The sequence below is a fragment of the Pan paniscus genome, chromosome 22 (assembly GCF_029289425.2).
Source record: "Pan paniscus chromosome 22, NHGRI_mPanPan1-v2.0_pri, whole genome shotgun sequence".
Taxonomy (NCBI): domain Eukaryota; kingdom Metazoa; phylum Chordata; class Mammalia; order Primates; family Hominidae; genus Pan; species Pan paniscus.
This window is the reverse complement of record NC_073271.2, coordinates 19,651,085-19,677,122: the sequence shown is the minus strand read 5'-3', so window position 1 is coordinate 19,677,122 and position 26,038 is coordinate 19,651,085. Positions and strand designations below refer to the sequence as shown.

Genomic DNA, 26,038 nt, shown 5'->3' with positions numbered 1-26,038 from the left:
ACAGTGTTTTACCATGTTGGCCAGGCTGGTCTAGAACTTCTGACCTTAGGTGATTCACGTGCCTTGGCACGTGTTTTTTAAAGAAAACTAAGCTATAGTGTTCAGAGATGCACATTTGGATGACAAAACCATGTGGAAACAAGAGAAGTGATTACCATAATTTCAGAATAGCTGTTACTTTTAGAGAGACTAAGGGGACAGATATTGGAGGAGGCACATGAAGGCCTTCTGGGATGCTAGGCAGAGTAGAATTTTCTATTTTTTGTCCCAAGTTGTTATTACAAAGGTATTCATCTTGTATTAACAAATTAAGCTCTACATTTTTGTATGGTTTTCTAAGAATAGCTGAGCTTATTTAACATTATAAAGGTTGATAATGTTATAGACATAGCCAACAAAATCCCAACGTGTATTTTGCTACGTATTTTTGAATAATTATAACACGTGATTTTCCACAAGTCCCAAACATATATAATATGAGAAATGGATTATGAATGTTCTTTTTAATAAACTAAATTCCACTGCATTTTAGAAAATTCACTTTTTAAAACCTTATTGCCATTGAGATCAATATAATCATTGTTTATAATATCATGTATTCACATAGGCAACGGTAATGCCGTGAAACACTGAGAAAATAAGACGGCTCAAAGAAAGGGTATTCAAACTTTTACTTTAGAAAATGAAAAGGGAAAATAAAGAAACTGCAGAAGAGAGGCACTGCAAGTTTTGTATAATTGCTTTGTAATATTACTCTGGGCAGAAAATTAGGACATTTAGAATAACCCCTTTGATGAATTTATGGGCCTCTTTTCTTTCCTTATTCTCTCCCTCCAAGCAGAAGAAGATGAGGGGACAATCAACTGCAGTATTCTTTCCATATGCTTTCTGAGTGATACCTTTTCTCTAGGGTAAGCAGGTTTGCAAACAGTGTTAGTTTTCTTTATCTCCGTGGCTGAAGATGGGCAGGGCTTACTGCTCCTCAGGGTCCCTCAAGTGCTAGAGACACTACATTTTTTGAATCTCTGTCTATTTCTTGTTATCCTAGAGCATGGTTGAACCCTTGGGTCCACGGTGGGCTATTTCTCTACCATGTCTTTCTACACTCTTGTCTCTGCAAAATTTTATCCTTTCTGGAAATCATTGCTGGTTAGGCCTTTGAAGGAAGAAAACATAAACCTTGAAATACACCTTTACTTTCTTTCCAGAATTCTTCTTATCATTCGGTAGAAACAAGCAGACACTATTGAGTTTATCGATTTCCTGACTTCTGACTTTTAGTATAGCTGTATAACCTGGTTTATTTAATCACATGTTTCAAAAGGAGGAGAATAAAAAAAATTAAACACCTTTTCTCTGCAGATAGGCCTAACTCTTAAACACATTTTTAATTGTAGATTTACAAATTTATATTAAATATTAGACTCAAATATTAAAATTTTATTCTACTTTGTCCTGAGATATCTATTTTAATTCTTCCATCACTATCCCCTCAATGGAACAGTAGGGATGTACTTCAGGAAAATTAGAAATACAGTCATGAAAAAGGAAATATGAAAGAGATAATCACATTGATATATTGCATGGCTGTGGATTATATTTCAAAAAAACTAGTGCATTGACTCAAATGTTAAGCAGGAGTAATGAAGAGATAGAAAGCAAAGTAAAAAGACATCGTGGAGACAATAGCTGAATTAACAAACCAAGGACCTCAAGTTTTACTATGGCCAAGTCACCAAAGGAGTCAGTCAAAAATAAACTGGAGTATAGGGTTAAGAAATAAGCTTTTGAGTATTAAGGAAAGAGACTTAAATATTACAGAATGAGTCGGCTAATATAAGATAAAGGCACTCCCAGATGTCCATCTGGCATTTAAGAGTCTTTGTTAAGAAGCCATGGTTTCCTAAGGAAAAAGCAGCGTTATCAAATATTATAAATGAATAATTACCTAATTTATTAGTCAATTAATTTTTTGGAGACTGTGGATACATGGCAATGTTGTACATAATTGTTTAAAAACCTGTGGTGTTCGATTCCAAATATAATTGGAATTGTTCAAAAGGGATTTGGCTCCTTAAAATGGTAATTGCTTTAGCGGTGGTTAATTTAACTGAGAGTCAACACTCCCCAGGGAGTAAATAGTTTTGTGTTATAAATAGGAAACTGTTTGCCAGCAATACAAACTAAATGGTAATAGGTCATGGAATAGAGAACTATCCTGACCCAAAATAAAATGCCATAAACAGAGCAAGTGGAATTTACAATTAAAGTATAAATCATAGTTCTTTATAAGCCATATTCTTCCTACTAAGAAAAATAAAGTCATCAGAGTTAAGGATCTATAGAGTCATCAAGGACTTACTTCTAAAACCATATCAGTTGGAACTGGAATAAAATTCAAAATAGACACTGAAAATAATACTGGCTTACTAATGGCCACCATTCATTGATTTTTCTCATTTAATTAATTATAATTGATCACTCATGTTGATGTAACCAGAATTTGTATTCGGTTTGAATTTAAAATTGGTAAAGTTACTATGTAACATTTTTTATACCATTCAAAAGAAAAAAATAAAAGAAAATAGACATCAAATATGAGTTTCTCTTTAGGAAACAACTGAAACAATTTATATCATGATGAATGGGGTTAATGAAATTAATGTGTAACATGTTAACAAATCTCATTTTCTAACATAAACATAGTCTATGAATTAAATAACATTTATAAAGGTTTGCATATTTTAAATTAAATGTTGCATTTCAAGGAAATTTAAAAAGAGACTTTATGTTCATTTTTCAATTAAAAACCCAAGCATAATATGAAATAGACTGAGATTCTTATTTATCCTACCTAGGATAGACCATTTAACTAACATCTTTCCCATCCATCTCATCTTCTTGTTCTAGACTTCGGTAATTACCTGGATGTCAACGTTGTTGCTTACTGAGGAGAATCATGATCAGCCTAGGACTTCAAAAAGTCAAAGTTCTTACTATACAAGATTCTATGTTTCTATGACATATTGAACTTCATGGTGCATCTTTTTAAAAAAAAATAAATAAAGGTTCAGCAATAGTTTTAGATTTCAAATTTCCTGTTCCACATCTACCCCGCATCAATTATTGTGATAGATGCTACAGATAGATACAGCACTCAAACATGGCTCCTGAATATGGAGTTGAAGGGATGGATGAACACATATTCAATACTGAGTTCTAGATACTATGGCTGAAATATATGAAGCATCAACTGCTGGTGAAAAGGGAATAAATACAAAAACATTAATTTGTCACATATATTATGTAATTTATTTTACAATAAAATAAGATTATTGTTATGAGACAAAAATACCAGTACCTTAGATTATTAAATAGGGGCCAGGAGTGGTGGCTCATACCTGTAATCCCAGCACTTTGGGAGGCCGAGGTGGGCGGATCACGAGGTCAGGAGATCAAGACCAGCCTGACCAACACGGTGAAACCCCGTCTCTACTGAAAATACAAAAATTAGTCGGGCAAGGTGGCGCACGCCTGTAAACCCAGAAGGCATTTACTCAGGAGGCTGAGGCAGGAGAATCACTTGAACCTGGGAGGTGGAGGTTGCAGCGAGCTGAGATTTTGGCACTGCACTCCAGCCTGGATGACAGAGCAAGGCTCTGTCTCCAAAAAAAAAAAAAAAAAAAAAAAAAAAAAGTATATTAAATAACACGATATTGCAATAAAGCTAAAATTCTGTCAAAGTCATTTAATGTTTTTAAGCAAACACAGCACTGATAAGTTTTGCCACTTCCATTTTTTAGTCACGTGATCCTCTCTGTATGCTATCATGTTGTATCTGCTAAAATTTTCTTGCCCAGTATTTTATGAATATTTTTCATTTATTGTAACCTATGATCACATATACTGTCATAAATGTAAACATTTTCAAAATCAAAGATACTCTTTACAGATAACTTTTGTTTAAGCTATGAATTTTAAAGACATCCATCTCCTATGGACTGGAAGTCATATGTTAAGTAAAATAAGCCAGGCACAGAAAGACAAACTTCATGTGTTCTCACTCATTTGTGAAAGCTAAAAGTAAAACAATTGAACTCACAGAGAGAGAGAGTAGAATAATGGTTACCAGAGGCTGGGAAGCCTAGTGGTGGGGGTGGTAGGAAATGATGATGGTTAACGAGTACAAAAATATAATTAGATAGAATGAATAACATCTAATATTTGATAGCATAACAGCATGACTGCAGTCATCAATAGTTTATTGTACATTTTAAAATAAATAAAAGATTATAATAGGATTGTTTATAGTACAAAAAAAGATAAATGTTCAAGGTACTGGTTACCCCATTTACCCTGATGTGATTATTATGCATCCTATGCCTGTATCAGAATGTGTCCTATACCCCATATATACACATACACATATATACATATACATATATATGTGGATACACAAAAATTAAAAATTAAAGAATTTTTAAAAGGACACATATCTCTTCAACTATGCTGATAGTTATAGTAATGCTTTGTCTTTTTTAAATTAATAAACTTAATTTGAGTACTTTTGTTTCACAGAAAAGTTGAACAGAAAGTAGAAGAAAGTACAATTCCCATACACATCTTCAAGCTCCCCCCAGTTTCTCCTATTATAAACATAAGATCTTGAATTAGTCTAGTACATATTCATAGTCCAGTACATACTCAACTGATAAGCTAATATTGCTACTTCATTTCAATTAAATCCCATAGTTTACATTACACTTCACTCTTTGTGTTGCATCTTCTATGGGTTCTGTCAAATGAATAATGAATGGCATGTGTCCACCATTACACTGTCATCGAGAATAGTCTTACTCCCCTAAAAATCTCCTTTTTTCCTCTTATTCATCCCTCCCTTCCTCACTCTAAACACCTGGCACCATCGATATTTTTATTATCTTCATAGTTTAACCTTCTCTAGAATGTCATATAGCGAATGTCATATAGCTGGTATCATCCAGGGTAGTATTTTCGGATTGGCTTCTTTCACTTAGCAATATATATTTAAGCCTCTCCTATGCCTTTTTTTTTTTTTTTTTTTTTTTTTTGAGACTGAGTTTCGCTCTTGTCACCCAGGCTGGAGTGCAATGGTGCCATCTCAGCTCACTGCAACATCTACCTCCTGGGTTCAAGTGATTCTCCAGCCTCAGCCTCCTGAGTAGCTGGGATTATAGGCATCCACCACCACACCCAGCTAATTTTTGTATTTTTAGTGGAAACAGGGTTTCATCATGTTGGCCAGGCTTGTCTCAAACTCCAGAGTTCAGGCGATGCACTCGCCTTGGCCTCCCACAGTGCTGAGATTACAGGCGTGAGCCACGGTAAGCCATGCCTTTTAATGACTTGATAGCTCATTTATTTTTATTGCTGAATAAGGTTCCATTGTGTGAATAAGCCACTGTTTATCCAACTCATTTATTGAAGAATATCTATAGCTTTCAAACTTCAACAATTTTATATGAAACTGTTATTAATACTTATGTGCAGGTATTTTGTGAAAATAGGTTTTCTGATAGTTTTACTAAATTTGAAGGAAAATGATTATTGGGTGCTATAGTCAGAGTATGTTTAGTTTTGTCAAAAACTGTCAAACTGTCTTTAAACTGGCTGTAGCATTTTGCATTTTCACTAACAATGAATGAGAATTCCTATTCTTCCACATTCTTATCAACATCTGACATTGACATTGGAATTTTTGCCATTCTAGTATATGTATTGTGGAATCTCATTGCCATTTTAATTTGCAATTCCCTAATAACACATGATGTTGAGCATCTTTTCATATGCTTATTTACAATCTATATATCTTCTTTCATGAGGTGTCTGTTCAAATCTGTTGCCCAATTTTACTCAGGTTGTTTGCTTTCTTACTGTTTGCCTTTTAGGAGTTCTTTGTATATTGTGAATACCCATATCTTATCAAGTATGTGTTTTGCAAGTATTTCTCTAAGTCTTTAATTATAAAGCCCATGGACCTCTCCTGAGAAGATTAAATCTATGAGGTTACTTTTGCAAATTTACATTGCTGATAAAGACATACATGAGACTGGGTAATTTATAAAGAAAAAGAGGTTTATTGGACTCACAGTTCCACTAGGCAGGGAGGCTCACAATCATGCCAGAAGGTGAAAGGCACATCTTACATGGTGGCAGACAAGAGAAAATGAGAGCCAAGCAAAAGGGGAAATTCCTTACAGAACCATCAGATCTCATGAGATTTATTCACTACCCTGAGAACAGTAAGGTTGAAATTACTGCCATGATTCCATTATCTCCCACTGGGTCCCTCCCACTGCAGGTGGGAATTGTGAGAGATACAATTCAAGATAATTTAAGATGGGATATGGGTCGGGACACAGCCAAACCATATCATTCCACCCTGGCCCCTCCCAAATCTCATGGTCTCACATTTCAAAACCAATCATTCCTTCCCAACAGTCCCCCAAAGTCTTAACTCATTTCAGCATTAACTCAAAAGTCTATACTCCAAAATCTCATCTGAGATAAGGCAAGTCCCTTTTGCCTATGAGCTTGTAAAATCAAAAACAAGTTAGTTGCTTCCTAGATACAACTGGGGTACAGGCATAGGGTAAATACAGCCATTCCAAATGAGAGAAATTGGCCAAAATGAAGGAGATACAGGTCCCATGCAAGTCCAAAATCCAGCAGGGCAGTCAAATCTTAAAGTTCCAAAATAATCTTCTTTGACTCCATGTCTCATATCCAGGTCACACTGATACAAGAGATGGGTTCCCAGGATCTAGAGCAGCTCCAGCCTTGTGACTTTGTAGTGTACAGCCTCCCTCCCAGCTGCTCTCACAGGCTGGTGTTGAGTGTCTATGGCATTTTCAGGTGCACGGTGCAAGCTGGGGATCTACCCACCATTCTGGGGTCTGGATGATGAGGGCCCTCTTATGGCTCCACTAGGCAATGTCCCAGTGGGGACTCTGTGTGGGGGCTTGAAACCCACATTTCCCTTCTGCACTGCTCTAGCAGATGTTCTCCATGAGGACAACACTCCTAGAGCAAACTTCTGCCTGGACATCCAGCTTTTTCCAATATCCTCAGAAATTTAGGTGGTGGTTCCCTCAATTCTTGACTTCTGTGCACCCACAGGCTCAACACCACATGGAACCTGGCAAGGTTTGGGGCTTGCACCCTCTGAAGCAACAGCCTGAGCTGTACCTTGGCCCATTTTAGAAATGGCTGGAGCTGAAGCAGATGGGATACAGGGTCCTATATCCTGAGGCTGTACACAGCAGTGGGACCGTGGGCCTGGCCAAGGAAACCATTTTTTTTTCCTCCTAGGCCTCTGGGCCTGTGATAGGAGGGGCTGCAGCAAAGCTCTCTGTCATGCCCTGAAGACATTTCCACCATTGTCCTGGTGATTAACATTTGGCTCCTTGTTACTTACATAAATTTCTTCAGCCAGCTTGAATTTCTCCTCTGAAAATGGATTTTTCTATTATATCACATTATCAGACTGCAAATTTCTGAACATTTGTGCTTTATTTCCCCTTTAAAACTGAATGCTTTTAATAACACCAAAGTCACCTCTTGAGTGTTTTGCTGCTTAGAAATTTCTTCTCCCAGATACCCTAAATCATCTCCCTCAAGTTCAAAGTTCCACAAATCTCTAGGACAGGGGCAAAATGCTGCCAGTCTCTGCTAAAATATAGCAAGAGTCACCTTTACTCCAGTTCCCAGCAAGTTCCTTATATCCATCTGAGACCACCTCAACCTGGATTTTATTGTCCATATCATTATCAGCATTTTGATCAAAGCCATTCAATGAGACTAAGAAGTTCCAAACTTTTTCACATTTTCCTGTTTTTCTTCTGAGCTGTGCAAGCTGTTTGAACCTCTGCCTGTTACACAATTCCAAAGTCACTTCCACATTTTCAAGCATCTTTACAACAGCACGCCACTCTAACTGTACCAATTTACTCTATTAGTCCATTTTCATGCTGCTGATAAAGACATACCTGAGACTGGGTCATTTTTAAAGAAAAAGAGGTTTAATAGACTCACAGTTCCATGTAGATGGGGAGGCCTCATGATCATGGCAGAAGGCGAAAGGCACGACCTAGCATGGCAGCAGACAAGAGAGAATGAGAGTCAAGCAAAAGGGGAAACCCCTTATAAAACCATCAGATCTTGTGAGACTTATTAACTACCACAAGAACAGTATGGGGGAAACCATCCCCATGATTCAATTATCTCCCACCAGGTCCCTCCCCCGACAGGTGGAAATTATGGGAGCTACAATTTGAGATGAGATTTGGATGGCAACACAGCCAAACCATATCATTACTTTTGCATGATGACCTAAGGGAGGCTGTGTTTTGTCATTTGTATGGCTCAGATAATCTGTCTGCTCTTCATCCTCTACTTCTGTGATAATATCATTTGAGTTTCAGGACTTAAAGGTGTCAAATAAATCTCCCCTTATTCATTTGCTCAGCAATAACTCTGGTCACTATGGCAGGATTTTCCAAGCATATTTAATGTACAGAATATCCATGCTAAACCTGAGTCTGATCATTATGAAAAAAAAATCCCTGCACATTTGGAAGCATCTAACCTATTCCCCCTCAGTGTAATAGATTGCATTTCATACTCCATGTTTGACTGTAACTTAAATTATTCTAATTGACCTCATTTGCCCAAAAGGGAATTCCAGTACATATAAAAGTATCTCTCTAACTGCCACCAAGTATTCTAATCGCCCCAAATAAACATTGCGTATGCACTCAGGACTGTGTGCGTTCCCATCTGCTGCTACGAACAAAAGAATTCTTTGAGTGGCTGTTGCAGCCTTGTTGAACGAACGTCTCCTCATTTCTCTACTTCATAGCCTTGGACAGATATTGCTTATTATTTCCAGTAGTGAGCACCACCAACCAATAACTTCTTTTTATGTTCATCTGATCATGGTTATTCTTCTTTTATGGTAGGTTCTAACCAAGAAAAAGCCATATTTTCCCCAAACTAAAATGTTTTATTATCAGGTATAAGCGCCAACTTAAAAATTTCTCCAGATCTAAGCAATGGATTTAACTGCTTAACTTCCGTGAATAAAGACTTGTCATGCACCTTTTCTGCATATTGCCAATGATGTCCATGCAGACATTAACTTTTATGACTGGGCAAGGAAAGAAAGTTATGTCAAGCTATGAGTTACATGAATAGCTTTCCTAGCTGCGGAGAACCAGAAAGATGACAGAATGAAATGGAATCACCTTGTCATTAATGGCTTTAAAGATAAAGGAATGGAGTAATGAACCAAGGAATACAAGTTGTTTCTAGAAAGTGAAAAAGACAAAGAAACAGATTATTCTCTGTAGCTGCTAGATAATAAGGCAGTCCTACCCATGCCTTAATTTTAGCTCAGTGAGACTGGGATCATATTTCCAACCAACAAAATTATAGGATAATAATCTTTTGTTCTTGTAATCCATTCAGTTTGGAACAATTGGTTGTGGCAAAAATGAAAAAAGAATATACTACTTGAATTGGTCCACAGCATGGGAGAAAAGAAATGGAACCAAAGCCAGTTTGACTTCATAATCCACTCACAAATAATTATTTATCACACATCACTAGTTTGCTGATGATTTAGGTGTCATGAATGGCTAAATAATTGTTTTTTTTTTTTTTCTCATTGGAAGTAGACTAGTGGGATAAGTTGGGTTTTGCCCAACAATTTAAATTGCATATTGAGATATTCAGGGAAAATTAGCTATAGAGGATTTGAAAATATAAACAATTTTATGATTAGTAAATGATTACCATTTACTAATCATTTAATCTTAACAAGCTTTTTTTTTAAGTGGTAGTTTTAGCAACTGTGCATTGAAGATGATAATAAATATTAATGTTGTGATAAATACATAAAAAATATGAATTCTATGTATATATTATTTAAAATGAAAAGCACATGCATTGCACTTTGAAGGAACTCAGTAGGTAAAATGCAAACTATAGGTCGTCGTGCTTAAAAGGTATTCAGTTACTGATATTTATGTTATTATTAGAATTATACAGCTTCTTCCCTGTAATCTCTCTTTCCTTCACTGCCTGTTATTTGTAATGTTCATAAATTTATTTAAATATTTTTAAATTATTTTATTCAATAAATGTTTATTAGGTTCATATTATATACCAAGCATTATCTTATATGCTCAAACTACAATATTGAAAAAGACAACATTTCAACACTTAAAGAGTATACAATTTAGAAGGGATGATAAACACAAAAACATACACGTATAAGTTTATGTGCTGCAGGGTGCTTTTTTCATGGTTTGTGTGTCTCTTTTATCTCTCATTCTGTTAATACTGCTTGATATGGTTTGGCTATGTCCCCACCCAAATCTCATCTTGAATTGTAGCTCCCATAATTCCCATGTGTTGAGGGAGGAACCAGGTGGGAGATAATTGAATCGTATGGGTGGTTTCCCCCATACTGTTCTTGTGGTAGTGACTAAGTCTCATGAGACCTGATGGTTTTATAAGGGGTTTCCCCTTTTGCTTGGCTCTCATTCTCTCTTGTATGCCACCATGTAAGATGTGTTTTTCTCTTCTGCCATGATCGTGAGGCCTCCCCAACCACGTAAAACTGGGAGACCATGAAACCTCTTTTTCTTTATAAATTACCCACTCTTAGATATGTCTTTATCAGCAGCCTGAAAACAAACTAATACACTACTTTCTTAATTAATTTAGTTATTATTCCATGTAGTGTACATTGTCTAGTTAAAATTTAGAAACAACAAAATATGATGAAGGAAAAAAATGTATTATCTATTGGGCAGAAAGATGACCAGAAATTTGTTTTTATCAAAAGACCAACTCCTGAATATTTTGTGATAATGAAGATAATGATGTATCAGTTACTAGGAGTTAAAGGCATTATAAATAAGTCCTCTAATATAGTAGCTATTGCATATGTAAAAATTTTCAGAGAACTATAGAATTCATCACGTTGTAACAAAATGTACAGAAGGATCAAATATTTGTATATAAGTAACAAAGCTATAATATTATTTGGATAAAATAAATTACATTACGTAAAGTCTGGGTTAACTAAACCTGCTAAAATGTAACATCCAAACATGAGATTATAGAAGGATGCTTAATGTATAAATATATTTTAATATTCTAAGAGACTAAAAAAATCAAAAGAATATTTTTATGTATGTGATAAACTGCCAATTAATGTGCTTTCTATGGTAAGAATGCTGACAATCATATAGAAAAAGTATCTTGATACGAGTAGAAAGATGTGATAAACCATCAAGTCACAAAAGCAAAAATAAATACTTCATGGCCCAAACACATTTTGAAAATCAAATTGTAATATAGATTTTATGAACAAGATTATTCATACAATTTTGATGAAAGTTGTAAAGTAAAACAATTTTCTCACAGAAATGTAACTTTATTCAGCCTGGCATGGTGGCTCATGCCTGTAATCGTAGCACTTTGGGAGGCTGAGGCAGGCAGATCACGAGGTCAGAAGTTCGAGACCAGCCTGACCAACATGGTGAAACCCCGTCTCTAATGAAAATACAAAAATTAGCTGGGCGTGGTGGCATGTGCCTGTAATCCCAGCTACTCAGGAGGCTGAGGCAGGAGAGTCACTTGAACCCGGGAGGTGGAGTTGCAGTGAGCTGAGATCGTGACACTGCACTCCAGCTTGGGCAATGGAGCTAGACTCTGTCTCAAAAAAAAACAAAAAAAAGTGTCTCTGTGTGTATATATATGTGTGTGTGTGTGTTTGTATACATATATATACGTATATATACGTATACACACATATATGCATATGTATGCATATGTATATATGTGTATATATACATATGTATACCTACGTGTATATATACATATGTATACCTATGTATACATACGTGTATACACATATGTATACCTATGTATACATATGTGTATACACACATATATACACACATATATACATATACACACACATATATACATATATACACATATATATACACACACATATACACACACACACACACACACACACACACATATACCTTGGAAACTATCAAGTAGTTTGCAGAGACACATGAAACACTGTTTGTAATTTTGAGAGTCTTATAAACTACATATTCAAACTGGGGACACAATTAATAAGAAATAAATTAGAATATTATTCAGTGTTTCAACTTCCAACAAATGTAACAAGATTGCAGAAGACCCAGTGCTTTTTAATAGCTGAAAATTAAAGACCTTGTAATGATCCAGTGTGGCATCACATCAGCTAAGCAAATTATGAATTATCCTTTTCGTCTACAATGACAAAATATTATGTGCCCCTCACAATGGTCAGCACTGTGCATGGCCGACATAGATTTAAATTCTATGGCCTCTGTAATTCTTTCAGCTTTGCATTAAATGACCCCTGCATCTGACTCCCAGACCTGCCATTCTTGCCTGCCCTAAATTCTTGAATCCTCATCTCTGGGGCATCATCACATTGCTGTGGGGGGGGTTGTTTTTTTATTTTGCCCAAAATATTTATTAATTGTTTTTTCCTCTGGCTAAATCATCTTGACCATCTAGACATGTTCAAAGGAAATTGGGATATAATGAATGGGTATAGTGATTTCTTCTAACAGGGAGATAAATTTAATCAGTTATTAAAATCACTGGTACTTGAAATCCTTATTATATATTCAAATGTAATTGGAAAATGAAAAGCATTTGTTTCAAATTATTTATTTATAGCAGTTATAATTTAACTCCTAATGTCAAGGACCTTGGGAGTTACATATGCATAACTGGAAACATAATTTAATACCAAAATAACTGATAATCTGATGGCTTGCAAAATCATATGGTCAGGCTGACTTTCTTGGAAAGCTATGGAGATATTTTAACACTAATTCTTTCTACTGTACCAAACTTGAGATTATTGTGCAGTTTGGAGCCATCTAGTACTGCATTTAAGTCTAATATCTGCCATAAAATCTACATGAACATGGAAATTTATTTGATGATACTCATTCTTTTTTTCTCACCTGTAGTAGGAAAATATTGACCCCTCCATTGAGAAATCTCAAATGTAAAGAGTGCTCTGAGATAGTAGTTATAGCATTTGTAAACATTTTCAGAAAACTGTGCAGTTCTTCACATTACAATAAAATGCATAGACCAAATATTTGTATTTAAAAAACAAAGCTAAAATAATATTAGAATAAAATAAATTATATTATATTAAGTCTGGGTTAAAAAATCTCCTTAAATATATCCACACATGAGATTATAGAGGATGGCTAATATATAAATACATTTTGATATGCTAAGAAACTAAAAAAATTAAAATAATCAAAAAGAATATTTTGTTATGTATTCATGTAAAGAACTTTTATTTTTTGGTTGATAAAGAAGGCTAGTCTACTAATCTTACTTCTACCTCTAATTAATATATTTATATTATATTTATATACTTCCAATGATATGTTATTTCTATTTCTACAAACTTCTTCAAAGCCCCTTAACATTTAAAAGTTCTTAACTCTCTTAGTACTTCCTATATTTGTTTCTATGTTTTAAAGACATAAACTTAAAGCTCCAGCATTTTATCATAAACTACTAAAAAACCTGACCTTGTAAGCTGATACATAGACCAATTAATGATTTGCTTTTCATGAATCCTGAAGGGAAGAGGTCCAGAGATTTGTAATAGTCTGTCTTGGGTTTAGGTATAGAGATTACAGCTTCCAGGTGGTTATCTATAATATTAATTTTGGGGGCCTGTAATAACAAAATATCGTAAACTGGGTGAATTAAACACAAATTGAGTCACAGTTCTGGAGGCGAGAATTTCAAAATCCAGGCATGGCCAGGACTGGTTCCTTCTGTGGGCTGCCAGGGAAATTCTGTTCCATGCCTCCCTCCAAGTTTTGTGTGCCTTGAGGCATTCCTTGGCTTCTAGATGGTTTTCTGTCTGTGTTTTATATCATTTTTCTTCTATTTGTGTTTGTCTCTGTGTCTAAATTTTCTTCTTATGAAAGGATATCATTCGTACTAAAGTAGGGCCCACTCTAATGATGTCATTTTAAGTTGCTCATTGCAAAGATCCTATTCCCCAGTAAGGTCACATTCACAGGTACTTAGGGTTAGGATTTAAACAACTATATATACATAGCTGGAAAATATTGACCCCTCCATTGAGGGATATATATATATATATATATATGTATATTCAAAAGTATATATATATGCTTTATCAATTCTCGGCCTTTTGGCTGAGATCAAGTGTAGTATCTGTTCTTATCACTTCTAGGATACATGTGCAGAATATGCATATTTGTTACATAGGTATACATGTGCCACGGTGGTTGGCTGCACCCATCAACAATCATCTAGGTTTTAAGCCCCGCATGAATTGGGTATTTGTCCTAATGCTATCACTCCCCTTTACCTGCACTCCCTGACAGGCCCCAGTGTGTGATGTTCCCTTTCCTGTGTCCATGTGTTCTCGTTGTTCAACTCCCACTTACAAGTGAGAACAGGCAGTGTTTGGTTTTCTGTTCCTGTGCTAGTTCGCTGAGAATGATGGTTTCCAGCTTCATCCACGTTCTTGCAAAGGACATGAAGTCATTCCTTTTTATGGCTGCATAGTATTCCATGGTGCATATGTGCCACATTTTCTTTATCCAGTCTATTATTGATGGGCATTTGGGTTGGTTCCAAGTCTTTGCTATTGTAAATAGTGCTGCAATAAACATATGTGTGCATGTGTCATTCTAGTAGAATTATTTATAATCCTTTGGGGGTACTTAAACAATTTTGAGGAGCACATAATTCTACCCATAATAGCGATGTGAAGCAAAAGATTTACTTTTTGATTACTTTCTGTTTCTTAAAAAAATTAATATTATAGCAGCCTAGAGTTTGCTGTTTAAATGAAACTTCCAATTATATATTTATATACTCTAAAGTGATATGTAATGTTAAAATGATAATTAATGAGATAAAGTCTAATTCTACTAGACTAATATGTGGGAAAAATCCAGGATTTAATTATGTGAAAACCAGCTTATAGTAATTATAGAAATAGTCTTGTTTATTCAAATACTCACCCAAAAAAGTCCTATTCTGACCCATTACGTTCCAAAGGATTTTATTGCATTGAAATCTTTTAAAGTGGTATTGCCCAACTGGTTACCATTGAGTAACATGAATCAGAAAAACACATTCATAAAACTGAAGAAGTGCCAAAAGCATCTGGTACTGAGTATCAAAGAGCACCAAGTAAATAGAACTTGAGGCAACAAGATGATAGAGAGAACATAAACAAATTGCAGGGGGCCAGATTATACTGCTCTTTTATGTTGGGCATTGCTTTCCCTAAATCTCAGGATAAGGCATAAAGGCTTAGCAGAAAGCAGAAACTTTGAGTTTGAGATATTATTATGGGAGGAGGTAAATATTTGTTTTCAGAAGTAACAGCACACCCAGAATGTGAAGGCTAGGAGTCCTGCAGGAGAAGAATGACCTAGGGAAGCGTTCTCAGAATTTCGAGTGCTTTACTACTCTAGGCCATTGGCAAATTCTACAAAGCATGGGGATGAGGATCCAAGAAGTCAATCAGAAAGCTATTGCTAAGTGACTAAAAAGCTAAAAGCTTTCAATAATCTTACTTTGCAGCAGAGGTAAAATTAGACTGCTGGACAGATGAGGAGAAATGACAGCAAAAAATATCATGCATTCAGTTTAGACTTATTAAGCACTATGTCCTATAATAAAATGCAAAACCAGAAAAAGATAACCCCTACAACACTGGCTCAAAACATCTGAGTTGTTTATAGAGACAAGTAATTTGCCCTTACTCTAACTCTGTCAGGGAACAAACTAATTCTTCCTGAAGGAAAATAAAAATAAAAATACATAATAAAATTTTCATATAGGAAGTACAATATGCAATTTTTAAAAATTTCAGTATTAACATGAAAAACAAATCAAAAGATTAAAACCAAAGTAAACCCCTAAAACTTAAAGTATAATAAAAAATAAATAAAATAAAAAAAAAAAAAAAAAAAAAAAAAAAACAGCTCTACAGGTGATCTAGATAACGAAGTCATTAGACATGGAATTTAAAACAAACCTGATTATAGTATTCCTCCCTTATCCATGGCGGATATGATCCAAAATCCACAGTATAGTTCCAAACCATATATATATACTAGCATTTTTATCCTTAATAACTTCAGAGCTTTCACCTGTTAACTAAAGAATAGACTTAATGGCTTCTTTTTGTTGTATCCAAATTGCCCGCATCACAACTCTTGCGTTTTGCAGTCATTACTAAGTAACATAAGAGCTACTTAAACCTAAGTGATGTGATACCAGGAAAATCAATCGGATAATGATAACAGTTACTAAATGACTAACAGGCAGGTAGTATGGATACTCTGGACAAAAGGACAGTTCATGTCCCAAATGAGATGGTGCAAGATTTCATCAAGCTACTCAAAATGATACACAATTTAAAATGTATTAATTGTTTATTTCTGAAATTTGTCATTTAATCTTCTCAGCCCATAGTTGACTGTGGGTAATTGAAATAGTTGAAGTGCAACCATGAATAAAAGGGGATTGCTGTATCATATTTAAATACATCCAGGTCCAAAATAATGAATAGCAAGATCAGAAATTATACATGAAAAAACTTAAAGGTGTATCTGCTACCTGATGACTTCGGGTGACTCATGCCACCAAACAAGCAAGAACTGAGGAGTTAGCATATTGGCAAAGATAACTGGCCCTAATCACTACATGTAGTTAGGTCATTTGTTATATAATAGAAAGAGAAATATATTGCAACACTTCAGAACAACTTTTGGTATTCCCATGCCCATTCCCATCTGCAAATGAGCAAGTACAACAAATAAGGTCTGATGAGAATACGGCAAGTAGGATTTCAGATATGAGGTCCTGAGTCAAACAATATGACAAGCCACTTTGATCAGCATAAAGCTTAGCTGAAAGGGGGGAAACTAAAGTATGGAGAATGGAAAGTGGAGATTGTGATGATCAGTTATGAATTCAGGACCAAGTGAAGCAACAGGAATTAAGGTTTGTCCCATTAAGCCATCCTTTGTAATTTTTCTGAAAATTGTAATAAAATGGAATCTTGGTAAGGCAGAGCCTAGATGGAGTATAACAAATGGGAGAAACAATTGAATCTTTGTGGTTTAAGTGCGGACTGTGTTGGGTGCAATAACTCATCAGAGTTTCATCTAGCAACTGTCATAGACATTCACCAACTTCAGTGATTCCTGGCTAATGAAATTTGCAGCTGCCCTCTTCTCCATGAAACTGCTAGAATTCTTTCCTCTGTGGTACAGTATGCACTCCAGAGCTTCCTTGTGACAACAGCCTGGATATAGCCTTCAGTTGTGATGACATACTTGCTTCCATTTGTTCTTCAGCCCTTATTCTTAGAGAATTCCTGATTCCCTGAAATATATGGGTTCCAGTGCTAGAGAATCTGTCATGAAATCACATCTCGAATTGTTCTATTGCCTTAGAATATTCTTGTCTAAATTCTGACAAAGACTTTCTATAAGAGAATAGTACAGGCTGTCATCTGTCAAGAATATATATAAAAACATATGCTAAGCCAAACAAAAGCCAATTAAATTTACTTACATAGAAAAATATATCAAAGATGAACTGAGTTTATGCTAGGATTTTAAAAAGGTTTAACTTTCAAAAGCAATAAATGCATATCACTATATCAATGTAATAAAGAAGAAATATGATAATCTCAATGGAGGAATCAATAATGTTCTTAACTTGATTTCAAAAAACGTTAAACCACCATATCCAAAATGTTCAGAATGGCATTTTCTGCTAAGATTGGAAGCAAACAAGTTCAGAATCAAAACACTACTTCTCTTCAACTTCTGTTAATGTTTCTAGCCAGTTCAGTAAACAAACAAAAAAGTAATAAGATTTGGAAGTGAAGAAAAAATAATTGTTGTAATTGGCACATAATGTATACAGTGAAAAAATTCAAAAGCATCAAAAGATAAAATGAGAGGATTAATAAGTTAATTTAGCAAGTTCTCTAGATACAAATTCAACGTAAAAGATGATAAGCCTCCATGTACCGGAGGCAATAAAATAGACTTTAAACCTCAATGAAACTGCTAACAAAAGCACCAAAAAAAAAGACCCATCAAAAATATTAGGAATAATGCTAATGAAAAACATGGAAGACATATATAACAAAATAAAATATTCTGAGATAATTTAAGGACAATCTAAGTACCATTCTCTACAAAAGAAAAAAAAAGGAAAGAAAGTCTAAGTAAACTGAAAGACGTATCTTGTTCCTAAATGGAATATTTAGCATTTTAAATATATCAGTTTTTGGTCAGTTGATCTACAAGTAAAAACAATTCCACGAAAAATCTCAGAAGTGTATATGTGTTTATGTGTAAGCATGGGTTGTATGTATATCAGTGTAAAAAATGAGAAGTTGCTTCTGAGTTTTATATGAAAAGGCAAAAATGCAAGAAATGGCAACACAATATGAAAAAACATAAATAGAGCTTTTATATCATGTACCAAGTTACATTAAAGCAATCAATATTTAATGTAATATTAACATAAATGTAGAAAAATATATCAATAAAATAGAATAATGTATCTTGAGAAACACTGACTCATATAGTTATATGATTTATAACCAAGTGCTGTTAACCTGCATTGGTATTTTATTTTCAATAAGCGGTGTTGATTCAATAAGTTGGGTTCATTGGAAATCCACATGAAAATATGTGGATCCGTATTTCAAATCATACAAAAAATCAATTCCAAATGCCTTTGAGACTTAAATGTAAAATATAAAATTATAAATATACAGAATAGCTTAAAGATTTATATACCCATATAATATAACAACATAGTTTTAAGATAAAAGCACAAAGTACCAAATATAAAATAAAGATTTGTGAATTTGACTGTATTAAAATGATGAATTTGTTAATTAAAATACAACATAGTATCAATGAAAAGGCAACCCTTAGTATAGAACAACATATTTTCATTGTGTCATGTATAAATAATTTCTGCATATCACAAAGACAGTTATTAAACATCTCAACAAAAAATGGGCAATATATTTGAATAGATTCTTAATAATAGATGCTATCCAGTAATCAAACTTACACAAAGGTGTACATTATCGGACACCAGGAAAATACAAGTTTAAACCACTTTGTGATACTATAACATAAAATTGGCTAAACTTGTACAAAATAATTAAATGAATATATTATGTTTAGGCAAACATGCAGAGAAACTGGAATACACTTGCAGTATAGTTTGGAGTCTAAAGTTGACCAAAATTGAAAATCATTTGTCTATTTATGTTCATCATTTGGATACGTCATAGTTCAGTTATTTCACTCATGGGTATATGCCCAACAGCAATGTATACTTAAATGGAAAATACAAATGTTTAAGAATATTAAAGCAGTATTGTCAGTAATATTCAGTACCAGAAAATAAAATAAATGCCTATAGATATACTATATTCATAAAGTGAAATAGTATAAAGCAATGAAATGAAGAAACTATGAACCCCAATTTGGATAAAACTAATAAATACAAATTTTAGCATGGGAAGTCAGACATAAAAAAGAGTACCATTGTAGATTCCCAGTCTTTAAAGTTCAATTACAGGAAAACTCAGGCTGATGGAAGTCAATAGTTAACTTTCAGTTGGAGATACTTCTGGAAGTCAACATGGAACCAGTCTTTTCGGATACTTGCAATTTTTATGCACTTCTAATCTGTGAAGTATGTATTTGTATAAGTTTGTATATCATTTGCAATTTAACAAAAAGACTTTAGGTCTTAAAATAAATTTCTAAAGTATGTTCCCTGACCACAGTACAATTAAGTTGGAATCACACACACATGTGTGTTTAACTTACATTAAAATATAATAAAAACAAAAATTTAAAATAGAGAATGGTTTGAGCTGAATAATAATTAAAGATTTAATATTAAACACCTATGAGATGTATCTCAAACCATGTTCAGAGGACATTTATACCCCTAATATGTATGTTAGGAAAGAAAAAAGACTGAAAATAATTAACCTATGATTCTTCTCAAAAACTAGCAAACAAAAACAAAATCTAAGGAAAACATTTTAAAATGCTTAAGAACTAAAAACAAGATTAAGTGAAATATATTCCTTTCAATCATTATAGAAAAATATTCAAACTATCTTCTTACATACTGCAGAGTATATAACCCTAAAATGCTGAAAGAATGAAAGTTGTACAGTATATTTAATTTTATTGTTAAGGAATTAGAGATGGAATGGTTGTTCCATGTATAAGTCTGTTTCATATTGTTATAAAAATGGCCCAATACTGGGTAATTTATTTTTATTTATTTATTTGTTTATTTATTTATTTATTTATTATACTTTAAGTTTTAGGGTACATGTGCACATTGTGCAGGTTAGTTACATATGTATACATGTGCCATGCTGGTGCGCTGCACCCACTAACTCGTCATCTAGCATTAGGTATATCTCCCAATGCTATCCCTCCCCCCTCCCCCCACCCCACAACAGTCCCCAGAGTGTGATGTTCCCCTTCCTGTGTCCATGAAGTCAGGAAACAACAGGTGCTGGAGAGGATGTGGAGAAATAGGAACACTTTTACACTGTTGGTGGGACTGTAAACTAGTTCAACCATTGTGGAAGTCAGTGTGGCGATTCCTCAGGCATCTAGAAGTAGAAATACCATTTGACCCAGCAATCCCATTACTGGGTATATACCCAAAGGACTATAAATCGTGCTGCTATAAAGACACATGCACACATATGTTTATTGTGGCACTATTCACAATAGCAAAGACTGGGTAATTTATAAAGGAAAATAGTTTAATTGACTCATCGTTCCATATGGCTGGGAAAGACCTCAGGAAACTTACAATCATGGTAGAAGAGGAAGGAGAGGCAAGGCACATTCTGCACAAGGTGGTAGGAAGGAGTGCTGAGTGAAGGGGGAAGAGCCCCTATAAAACTACTAGATTTCCTGAGAACTCACTTGCTATCACGAGAACAGCACTGGGGAAACTGCTGTCATGATTCAGTTACCTCCACCTGGTCTCTCCCTTGACATATGGGGATTACGGGAAATCAATTCAAGATGAGATTTGGGTGGGGACACAAAGCCTAATCATATCATTCCAAAAAAGTGGCTGCCTCCTTTCCAGGTAAGAAAGTAGAGGATTCACATTTCCTCTTCCATACTTTGTTCCCCTTCATGGTTTTTCTCCAGGAGTATCCCTGGTGATCCTGTTTATGTGTGTGTGTGTGTGTGTGCACGTGCACATGTGTGTGATTAGAAAAAGAAATAATTATCAATAAATTCAAATTAGATTACAACAGAGTTTAAGGGGGTGTGTATAATCCAACCAAGTAAGGATTTGAGTACAAGGTAAGACATAGGACCTTGAGACATACATCCATGTTCCTATTACAATTGAAAATCATTTCATCTCCACTCTTCATCTGAACCTAATTCTACATTTTTGACATGATGCATTGGTTATCAGCATGTTCTGTACTATTCACAAAATGATTTGTTTGAGTACTCACGCTACTACAGCTGAGTTTTTTTTTCCTTTTGCTAAAAAATTAAAAGCAACAACAGCAACAAAAACACCTTAGCTTGTGTACATTTTTTTTTTTTTTTTGAGATGGGGTCTTGCTCTGTCACCCAGGCTGGAGTGCAGTGGCATGATCTCGGCTCACTGCAGCCTCTGTCTCCCACATTCCAGTGATTCTCCTGCCTCAGCCTCTAGGGTAGCTGAGATTACAGGTGCACGCCACATACCCAGCTAATTTTTTTTTGTATTTTAAGTAGACATGTCATTACACTATGTTGGCCAGGCTGGTCTCAAACTCCTGACCTCAGGTGATCCACCTGCCTCGGCCTCCCAAAGTGCTAGGATTACAGGTGTGAGCCACCGCACCTGGCCCCAATTTTTTTTTAATCTCATCATGTCTATTTCCGTCATCACAAGGAAGTGAGCTACTTTAATCTAGGTTACTGTTTTTCCATAGTAGGCATTCAATAAACAACATCATGATTCAATTTGACTATGTAAACTGCCAATAAGGGAATCTTGAAGACACAGGTAATTGTCCTATTAGGTTGTGCAGCACTGTGTTAGACATTTGCTATAAGGAATGCACTGTATAAATACGGCGATTAATGATAGATTATTTTTCCTTTTCAGATTGCCTTTATTTTCTCCTGTTCTTCAGAATACTTGTAAAAAATTATAATCAATTGCAGTAACAACACTTTAATTAGTATTATTTTATAGTTCACACTTGGCTAAAACTTGTACAGTGCTCCTGCTACATATCTATTTTAGCTCTGTCCACAATATACTATTTTTTTATGAATCTGTGTTTCAAAGTGATATTTTTGCCTACTGTGGATGGTTTTAGTTACATAGGATCAAAAGTATTGTTTCCAGGAACTTATAAAAGTGGTCATATGAGAGTCCACACTAACATTGACAGGTATAACGAGTCTTACTAGTAAAAACATGTGATTTATAAACAGGAAGCATGTAATCAAGTACATTGTTTTATATGTGTGGGTTTTTGTGTGATTTGATAGTAAAAATTTAAAAATAAATTCAATTTCTCTTGACCTTCTGGGAATAATTTATCACACATTAATGTAAGCATATTAGAAAAATAATATATTCACTGAGGGTATCTTTCATGGATATCATAGACATATATTACAAAATATGCTACAACTTCAGAGTGTTGTGCGAAAATACACTCATCCGTAAATCTGGTCATATTTTACTGAATTATCCGAGAGTGTTTGGCAACTTGTTTTCTGCAGTAAACATGCTGACTGATTTTAGTGGTCTTTTGAGTATAGATTCCCATCTCATTTTATTGCCATGATAAAATGTCAGCAAAAACGTATGCTTCCTTTAATAGCCTCTAGAGAAGGCTGAGCCTAAATCAGAAAGTAACAACCATGATGATAAAAAGCATATGTTTTGGTATTTTGGGTGTAATCTTTTGTATTTGCTGAGAAGACATTTTGTATTGGGGATGCTAATGTTTGTGGGTAAGTAATACATATCTCTAGGTGAACATTGAATGTATTTAAAAAGTCTATTAAATGAACTATTATGTCATATACTGCCACCACTGAGTCTTCTCTGTAAAGCTAATTTGGTATGTCACAGAAGAGTTTATCCTGTGATTCACAGCAATATTTTAGAGAGTAATGCCTTTACAAATAAAAATGCACATTCTCAACTTAGTGCCCTTGGTAGTCCCTAGACAGCTGTGTGTAGGTGAAAAAAAAAAAGTTCCATTGAATAATAAGTAATTCTAAAAAGAAAATTTTGAAAAGCCGTGTTTGTGGATGTAAAAATTAAAACCTGATGGGCATCCCAAAAGCAAAGCAAATTGTTATTATTACAAAGCTAATTAATGTATCTTCCAGTGAAGATTTAGATGAGGATATATATATATATATATATATATATATATATATATATATATATGTTGAGCATTTTATAGTCACTTCTAAAATTTGAATTCCCAATTGCAGGGATTTGAATCTTACAACTTAATAAACACATTGAGATTTAGGTTCTCATTATGTTGATTATATGCCTCTATTATGTAGAACTGATTTTACTTATACATATCACTCTTTTTATAACGAAGTAATTTATTATTATTTTGATGTCTCACATCAGTAATTAATTCTTTTTAATAGATAATCATCACATGCGAGATAAGAAAACCTTGTGGTATAAATAAAAAGATTATCAAAAAAGAAAAGTTATATTTAGAGGAACCAAATTAGGGAGGAGGCTTATAGTGTCATGACAGAGAGTCAGGTGGATTGTGTGTGTACAAAATAGAAACAGAGAAGCACAACAATAACAACAAAAACTTGGTCATTAAATCGTGGTTTCCAAAATAAATTTTAAAAATGTAAGAACATAATTGATGATATTATTTTAAATCCTGAAATATTAAGAAATAAAATATGATGCAGTAGAGATAAAAAGGATGAACCCAGAAAGCTTATATATCTAAAGAATGAATTCAAACTAGTTTGTGTTTTTAGTCAAAAAGTTTACATTTTCTAAAACAAAATTTGCATAGCTTATCAACAATTTATATTGTAGTATTTTTTTGAAATATTCAGTCTGATGTGCTTCACATGATGTTTTAGAATGTTTATGTTATTTTAAGGTAATATTGAAAGTAACATGTCAAAATGTAAACTTTAAAATTTCTTGTGGAGAATTTTATCAGTTAGCTGATTCTGTGAAATAGTCCACTCCAAATTTAGTTGCTTAAAACAAAACACTTTTTCTTTTTAAGTTCCTGAACATGCCAATCGGCAATCAAGGTGGGGAACAGCTGGCTAGATCTTCAGATCTCAGTAGAATTCATCCACATGTAGCTGATATTAGCTATGGGACAGCGAGAGACCGTATTTTAAACTTGGCCTGTTAGTTCCCTGTATGCTCTCTCATCTACCAGCAGTGTGGGGAGGTGTGTTTGCATATAGGGGCAGAGTTATGAGCAACTTTGGAAAAATTCTGCATTCCATTGACCAAACCAAATTCAAAGGACAACCTACACTAAAGAAATGGTGAAATAGATACAACTCCTGATGGGAAGAGCTTAAAGCAGCCTTGCAAGTGGCAACAAGAGAGGGAGAAATGAAGAACTGCAATCATTTTTCTAATACATCCCCCTACAATTAAGATCTCATTTTTGTCAGACTACTGTATGTAAAGATATTTAAAAGAGAACCTTTTAAAAGTTTAAATGTGTTAAAATATTTGAGTGTTTTCTACTTATTTACAGAAAACTCATTTCAAACTGAATATTATCTTGATTTCTTTCACAACTATGTAGGCTTAGGGCATATGTTAGCATGAGTGTAGGTGGATGTTTCAAATTTGTATTTTATGATTATTATCATTAGAGATGTAACACATGGTAATACAACTACATATTTCTTAAAATCTAGGATCAATGATTTTTTACAAATATCTATCATCTACTTGACATCATGCTTCCAAGTGACATTTTATCCATATTTGGCCTGAGTCATTAATTCCTATTAATTTTTTATGAAACAATGCAGTTTGATTAATTGTTAAATGAGCCAAAATAAGTATTTTTAAACATTAATATTTAAATTAACTCTTTAGAAATAAAATGGAACTGGTTGATAATTAAAGGTTAATCCACATCCAGAAAGACAAATTGAGTAATTTTGATATTTATGACTCGTAAAAAATGGCACAGTTCCTTGACTCCCTGCCAAGCTACAAAATCTTGCTTAGTAAATAAAGGAAATTTTGACAAACACAGTTTTAGTTCACCCAGTTTGGCTGATAAACCTGTTCTTACATAGACATGGCTTTGGTCATGTAACTATTTCCCCTCTCCCTTTTAAAAAGCAAACAATGAGCAGAGAAATAATACACTTTTATAGGATTAAAATAAATCAAAAGACAATGTTTAATTTTATCTGATAACATGGAAATTAATTCACTAGTACTATGCCTCCATTTTTTAAATGTGCACTTCACATGCATAAACCTTAAAGCAAAATATATGAAACTTCTGGATTCTAAAAGAAAATGCAATCTACGTAATGAAGGGACACTAACTCTTAAATTTTAATTGGGTTATAAAAGTAATCATCCCACTCTAGGAAAGCTGTTATCCCTATTAAAGGCATATATTAATATCCCATACCTGGTTAATTATGTCCACTCTCTTTTAATACTATATTTTTGAAGTGAAACACAAATTGAGAAAAAATGCATTACGTGTATAAAATTACATAGTTTGCATTTTCTATTTTATTTAATCACCGAGAACATGCATGTAATAAAATTT

General features: G+C 34.1%; 1 pseudogene; it reads left to right on the top strand.

Annotated features, from left to right (window-relative positions):
• The first annotated feature begins 14,301 nt into the window (after positions 1–14,301).
• Positions 14,302–14,471, top strand: LOC112438101 (U2 spliceosomal RNA; annotated as a pseudogene).
• The last annotated feature ends 11,567 nt before the right edge of the window (positions 14,472–26,038 follow it).